This window comes from Lemur catta, unplaced genomic scaffold (assembly GCF_020740605.2).
Source record: "Lemur catta isolate mLemCat1 unplaced genomic scaffold, mLemCat1.pri scaffold_224_ctg1, whole genome shotgun sequence".
Lineage (NCBI taxonomy): Eukaryota > Metazoa > Chordata > Mammalia > Primates > Lemuridae > Lemur > Lemur catta.
The window spans coordinates 5,145-12,500 of NW_025423840.1; positions in this window are offsets into that span (position 1 = coordinate 5,145).

Consider the following 7,356-nt stretch of genomic DNA (forward strand, 5'->3'; position numbering starts at 1 on the left):
CCACCCTGGGGTGTGGACTGGCTACCGAAAAGCTCAGCCGCTTGTCCACGAGGCCGAATAACGAGGACAAGCGGTATGAGGAGTAAGGAAAGAGAGAGTCTACTTTGCTGGCAGAGGAGGAAATAAATAGGGTAGAGCTTCTCAGTCTCAAACCCCCAAATTTCCTGAACATAGGCCTAGGCAGAAATACAGAGGTTTTAAAGGAGGGAGGGTTGGTTCTCAGCTTCAGGCAATTACTGCAGTTAACCGTTCTAATCGTCCCGTGGCCCCCCCCCCCCGTCTCTGCTGAGAAGAAAGCCTGTGGACTCCGTGGGCCGCCCACCCTGGGGGGCCACCTGGAGTTATAACCAAAGAGTTAACGTGCCTCAGGGATGCAGGCCAGGCTGTAAGTTCCCAAAAGCCTGGGGGAAGTTTTAAAAAGACGGAAAAGCTTTCTGCCCTCTTCCCCGCCCCGCCCCCCCCCCCCCACAAGGCCATTTTCTGTGGTGCAGACTCGGCACCCTCCCTCCCTCCCTCCCTCCCGTGCAGGCCTGTTTATCCTCAATCATCTGCGAGTTTCACGAGGAGGAGGAGGAGGAGGAGGAGGAGGAGCAGCTCTCTCGCTCTCCCCACCCTCTTTCTTCCCTTAGGAAATCCTCAGCCCTGTTCCACACACTCAAGGTGGTGGGCCTGCTCCGGCCCCCTCCCCCCCACCCGCCGACGGAGTAGGTGTACAGACAGGAGCACACTTCACGGGGATGAAGGGTTGCGGTGGCCAAATGGGAGATGCGAGGCGGGGGGGGGGGGGGGGGGGAGTGGCTGGCCTTTGGCAAAGAGTGACTCGGAGTAGCCATCCAGGCTTGTCTGAAAAGTGGGACTGCGAGCCTGAGCGCGCCGACGAAGTCGATGGACACGGTCACTGCTGTGAGATGTCTCTTTTACCACGATGTAACACCAAAGCAAAGCCCTGTCCCGCTGGGTCGGAGAAGGCCTTGTGGGCAATTTAGAAAAGCCATGGCGTGGCCGTTCGGAATACTTCCTGCCTCTCCGGGAATCAAAAATTAGAAAGGACCGTGGGTTCTGTATCAACGTACCAAAGGCAGGGAGAATTTTAGCCTTTTAAAGCCTGCCCCGGCCCTATCTCAGCAGGGCAGTGGCACCCCAAGTTCCGTGACATTTCTGCACTCGGCGGCGTCTGACTTCTTCAGCCATCTGATGGGATGCCCCTGCCAGGTGGCCACTCACTCGCCCCTTCAGTTCAACCCTTGTACCAGGAAGTTTTGCCTTCTTCCTAACCACTGTGGGGGGACTGGGGGGTGACGTGTGTGTGTGTGTGGAGGGGGGGGGAAACGGGGCAGACCCACAGGTGCAGCTTCTTGGTCATAATGGGCCCACGGCAGCGTGGGATTCCCCCCGGAAGGGAGGCAGGGTGGCACTACAGCACCGAAACCTGACGCGGGTGGCCACGCGGATGGGGGGGCGCCCGTTAGACGGGTGGCCGAGGCCAGGATGTCTCGGCCTCAGATGCAGCCACCGAGAGCCACCTGGGTCCCGGAGGGTCAGCCCGAGAAGCCCCGCAGCAAGAGGTCCCTCCGGCAGAGCAGACACTGAGTCTGTAAGTCAAGACAGCTGGGAGGCCTGGGAGTCAGAGGCCCTGGATCTCAGGTCCCGGGGTGGGGGCGGGGAGCAGTGCCGGGAGAGAGAGCCCGGGCTCCAGAGGCCGTGATGGGGCCCGGTGGGGCGGGCCGAGGAGGCCGAGGCCGGGTGTGGTATGGTCCGGGATGAGGGGGTTGGGGTGGCGGGCAGGGGGAAAGACCCCTTCACTCAGACGTGCCCTCAGAGGAAGGCAGAGGTGCGTTCTGCCTTCCTCCAGCTAGTGGAACGCTCGGCATTTCTTTCCTTCAGAGCTGGGTTGAACCGATAGGGCGTCTGTTATGGTACGGAGTGCGAGACAGGACCACCTAGAGACCGAATTGAGCCAAGTCATGAGTCTTTATTAGCTGACCGGCGACCACCCCCCTGCCCTGTTAGGGTGCGGGTACAGAGAATGGCCCTGAGCCGAAAAAAACCAGGAAGGTTTCATACTATCCTAAGCTACAGCTACGTGACTTTAGGCTACGTGCCTTTAGGCACGGCGGCGGTTGAAACAACATTATACCACCTACTCCACAGCTGTGGGGTCTGGGACCAGCCTCGGGCCCCGTTTCGGTGACAGTCTTTAAGTGAGCAGGTTTACAGAAACAGATAGCACCAATTAAGGAACGTTCTTTCAGGCGTTAAGCAAGCACAACGGGCAGCTGGAAAGTTTAAACACTTAGTTACAAGTTAGTTGCTTTGTTTTTATCTCTGCAAGGTACATATTTCCAGTTACAGACACAGGTCAAGCGGACGTCGGTCACCTAGCGAGCGAGCGTAAGTTTTCAAGTGGGCCTTTACAGCGTCCAGACGGGCCACAGTCCAGTTATTGTGCATTCTTTTTGACCACTTGGAAAGCTACTAGCACTGTCCGGGCCTCACTCACGCGGACTACAGAGTTATGACCCGGTGTGTGTGTGTGTGTGTGTGTGTGTGTGTGTGTGTGTGTGTGTGTGTGTGTGTGTGTGTGTGTGTGTGTGTGTGTGGTGCGTGTGTGTGTGTGTGTGTGTGTGTGTGTGTGTGTTTAGCTGTCCGTATAATTTTTTTTCTCTTTTTAGTAGAGACGGGAGTCTCGCTCTTGCTCAGGCTGGTCGCGAACTCCTGAGCTCAAACGATCCGCCCGCCTCGGCCTCCCAGAGTGCTAGGATTACAGGCGTGAGCCAGCGTGCCCGGCCGAGTCTTTCCTTCCTTCCTTCCTTCCTTCCTTCCTTCCATTTCTTTCCATTTTTCTTTCCTTTCTTCCTTGCTCCTGTTATCCTGTCTTTCTGTCTCTCTTTTTTCCATCTTTCTTCCCCCTTTCTGCTTTCCTACCTTCCTTCTTTCTCATTCTCTCCTTTCTCTCTCCTTCCTTCTTTCTGTCTTTCCGTTCTTCCTTCCTTCTTTCTCTCTGTGTCTTTCTCTGCTTTCTCTCTCTCTCTCTCTCTCTCTCTCCTTCCTTCTCTCTATCTTTTTCTCTTTCCCTCTTTCCGTATTCTTGTTTCTTTTTCTCTTTTAATTTCCTTTCTTTTTCTCTTCTTTTCTTTCTTTCCCTCTTTCTTTCTCCTTCCTTCCTTCCGTCCTCTCGTTCTCTTTCTTTCTGCCTGTCTTTTCTTTCCTTATTTCTTCTTTCCTTCTGTCTTTCTGTGTTTCCTATCGCCTTCCCTTCCTTCCTTTTCCTTTTCCTTTCTCCCCCCGCTTCCTGTCTTTTCTTATTCACTGTTTTCTTCTTTCTGACTTTCTCTCTCCGTTTCTCTGTCTCTTCTCTCTCTCTTCTTTTCCTTTCTCTCTTTCCCTCTTTCTGGGTCTGCCTGTCTGTCTCTCGGCTATGTCGTGGTCTGTGCAGAGACGGGTTTGGTGGACGATTTCGGTGGTCGGGTCGACCCATCCTTTCTTTGATCCCAGTGCTAGCCACGCTGGGGCCTGCCTAGCTTCCCCGATCAGGCGAGATCGGGCGCGTTCAGGGTGGTGTGGCCCTAGACTGACCCGTCCTCTGTCGATGGCTTCCGTGGGGAGTAGGGGGGACTGTGTTTGATGCCCTCGGGGGACCTTCTGGACTCTGAAATGATGGGCTCCGGAGGGTTGCCCCGTGATTTGCAGCAGACCTCTGGTGGCTGGCGCCGGTTGTGGTCGGGCTCCACCTGGCGGCCGCTTTTCTAGAAGGCTCTTGTCCTCTGAATCTTCGGTGCGGCAGGCAAAGCAGGGGACAGTCCCCGCTGTGACGGAGGCTGGGTTCCGGGAAGCAAGCAGCCTTCTCAGGGCCATCTGGCTCGTGCCGGGACGCCGGCTGGGACGTCTGTGAGGCGAAGCTTGGGCCCGCAGGGCTGTCGTAGGAGGACGTTGTCGCCGCGCTTCCGGGCTCAGCCGGCCAGGCGGCTGGCGGGGCTGGCGGGGCTGGCGGGGCTGCCCGGGCGGGTCGACCAGCACGCTGTGGCCGCTCTGGCAAGACCCTCCCCGCCCCGCGGGGACAGGAAGGAGACGGCGCACGTGGACGGGAGAGGAGGGTGTCCGGCGAACGGCCGCCGTCCCGTGCATGCCTGTCCCTCTCCCTCTCCCACGGCCTCGCCTTTCCTGCCGCTTTTCCCTGGGTCCCGCTCAAGAGGCAGGGACAGCCCTGTGAGTGGCACGGGTGGCTGGGTCCCTCGCGGGATCCCAGTCGTCCGTGGCTTCTTCCGAGTCCTACTCTGGGGGCACGGACCGGGCCCTGGGCGGCGCGGGTGGCCGGCGAGGGCGACCCCTGTCGGGCCGCAGCGGTCCCGTCCCGATGTTTTCTCCTCCATGAGTCCCCCCTGTGCTGGGGCCGGGGACCGGGGACCGGGCCCCGCCCGGGTGGCGCGGGTGGCCGGCGAGGGCGACCCCTGTCGGGCCGCGGCGGTCCCGTCCCGATGTTCTCTCCTCCACGAGTCCCCGTGCGGGGGCCGGGGTGGCGCGCGTGCCCGGCGAGGGCCTCCCCGACCCTCTACGCCACGGGGGGGGGGGGGGGGGGAGTGGTCCGCGGGTCCTGGGGGTCGACCAGATGTCCCTGAGTGCCCCTCGTCTGCTGGCCCTGGGCACCTGCTGGGGACAGGTGGCCGTGTCGAGTGTCGTAGGGGCAGGCGTGGTCAAGTGGCTCGGTCCCCGCCACCCTGCACCGTGTTTTTGATCACCTCATATCGTCATCTTCCGCCGCCAGGTTAGTGCTGACACGCTGTCCTCCGGTGACTGTCGCCGGAGGGGTTGGGCCTCCGCACGGCGACAGGGTTCCGGGTTCCTGGTGACCCGGCGCCCTGCCGTGTTCCCTTTGAGCTCGACCGCCTGGGCCCGCGCGCCGGCTCTTAGGGCGTCGGAGTGTCCCGGCGGGGCTGCTCGCCCTCTTGGGTTGGTCTCTGGCCCCTCGAGGGACGGCGCCCCGGGGGGCGTTTGCGGCAATCCTCCCCCTTACCCAGCTGGCTTCTGTGCCGTTGCGTGTCAGGCGGTCTTCGTGTCTGGGTTGTCTGCCGCCCTCCTCCGGAGACGGGGGCCGGCGAGGCTGAAGCGGGCTCCTCTGATCGCTGTCCTCGCTGGCCTGACTGGCCTCCCCGACCCTTCCCCCGTCCTACGGGGCCTGATCGATGTGGTGACGTCGCGCTCTCCCGGGCCTTAAGCCGCGTGCCAGGCGAGGGACGGGCCCATTCGTGGTGAATGGGGGCCGCTCTTCTCGTTCTGCCCGCGGGCACCTAGCCTCTCCACCGCCCGCCTGTGGGCGGTGGGTGGGAGGCGCCGGGTGCGAGACTATCCGGCCCGCCCTCGCTCGCCCCGCCCTCGGCCTCCTGGCGTTGGGCGGGGGGGGTCGTGGGTCCTGTTGTGACGCAGCGGGCAGCCCTCGCTCGCCCTTTGTGGGCCGTTGCCTGGCCGGGGTCACCCCTCCCCGCGACGGATGGGGAGGGGCGTCCCGCCCGCCCGGTCGCGCGCGCCCCGTTTGGCGCGCGGCTGCTGGGTCTTGCGTGGCCCTTTTGCGGTGCCCCTGGAGCGCACCGGGCCGTTCCCCAAGGTGCCCGAAAAACCGAGTGGTGGTTGTCGTCCTCGTTCCCGGCGTCCCCCTCTGGTGGCCGCTGCAGCGTCCGCCGCGTTGGGTACGCTCCTCCCGAGCAGTTTGCTTGGGCTGATGAAGGGGGGGTCGAGGCGGGTAAGCTGAAGAGGCATCCCCCCCTGCGCCGCGTGGGCGGGCGGGGGGGGTGTTTGTCTCGGCGTCCCCACGATGTGTGCGTGGCGGACTGCCGGAGGCGTGCGCGCGGCTCGTGCCCTTCCCTCCCTGCGCGCGAGCGGTGTTGCCGCAGGGTCGCGCGGGCGATCGTGGTGGGGGGCCTCTACCCCGGGCCTGGTCTGCCTCGGTGACCCCTCTCCCGTACCGACGGGAGAGTGTTCCTCTCGAAGCCGAGGTGGTTTCTGGACGAGAGGGGCCCCCGACCGTGAACGCTCGGGAGTTGCCAACCGTGCGTTTTTGTTTTACCCTGTACCGCAGACCCCCCCACCCCCCCCCCCACCGGGGGGCGTGCCCGAGCGCCTCCGCCCCGGGGCCCTGACGGGGGCGACCGGGTGTCGGGGGCGAGATCCACCTTCGGCGAGAAAGCGTCTTCTCTAGCGATCTGCGGAGGCGTGTCCTCTTCTGGGGTTTGTCGGATTCCGCCCCAGCCCCGCCGCGCCTCTCTGAGCGTCGTCAGCCGCCGCCCCTGCGGCTGCCAGTTGTGCGTGGGCAGAGTTCCCTCCTCCCCCGCCGTGGGGGTGGAGCGGTCCGCCGGCCCCCGCGGTGGGGGCCGAGTGCCACTCTTCGCCTAACGTGGTCCGCGCCTCCCCCCCTCTGAACTCCGGGGGAGGGTCACGCCGGGCCGGGCCGGCGTTCCAGCCGTGAAGGGCGCCCGCGTGTGTGCGCTGCGTGCCGCGGCCGCGGGTCGCCCCGGTGTGCGCTGGGGGATGGGGGCGGTAGAGCCCGTCTCACGCCCCCCCCTCCCCTGTGAGCGTGCGGTCCTCCACCTGGTCCCGTGCCAGGCCGCGGATGGATGGGTGCTCCCGTGCTGGCGCCTGTGGACCGCGCCTTGGGGGGGACCGCCCGGCCAACGTGTGGGGGTCGTTCCACGGGGGCGCGGTGCTCCCCGGAGCGAGACCGGATTGGGAACGGACGAGAATGGGATCAGGCGCGGCGGCGTTGGGGGCCGAGGGCCGAAGGGCCGAGGTCGCTCTTGGGACGGCCCCGGTGGTGAGGCCGTGGCCCCGTGGGAGGGTCGAGGGGTTGCCGGAGGCTTTTGGGCCGGCCGGCGCCACGGGCGCGTTGCGGGACCGCTCTCGAGTTTGGGGCGGTGGGATCCCGTGGCGTTGTTTCCCCAGTGGCCCGGTCGCGGCGGAGGTCTCGCCTCCCTCGGGTCCTCGTGCCTCACCCTCGCGGGGCGTCTCATCCTGTACCGAGGGTGCTCCTCCCTCTCTTCCTCTCACCGCTGCCGACCGCCCCCCGACGAGCGGTCACCCGACTGCGCTGCCCGGACCTGACCTCGCCGCGAGGGGGGGGATGTCGCCCTGGCCGCCAAGGCCGTGGACGGCGTTCCCCCGGCGCCGTGCCCCCCGTTTGAACGGTCGGCGGGCCTCCGCGTGGCGGGCCGTACGGCGTTGGGGGGCGGACGGTCGCGCGTGTGCGCGGGAAGAAGAGCGTTTGGCCGGAGCTGACCGCGACCGCGATGGCGGGGCCGGGCTCTGGGGCCTGTGAGGTGCGTGCGTGCGTGTTTGGGGGCTCGACGAAGGCGCGGCCGGTCGTTCCAG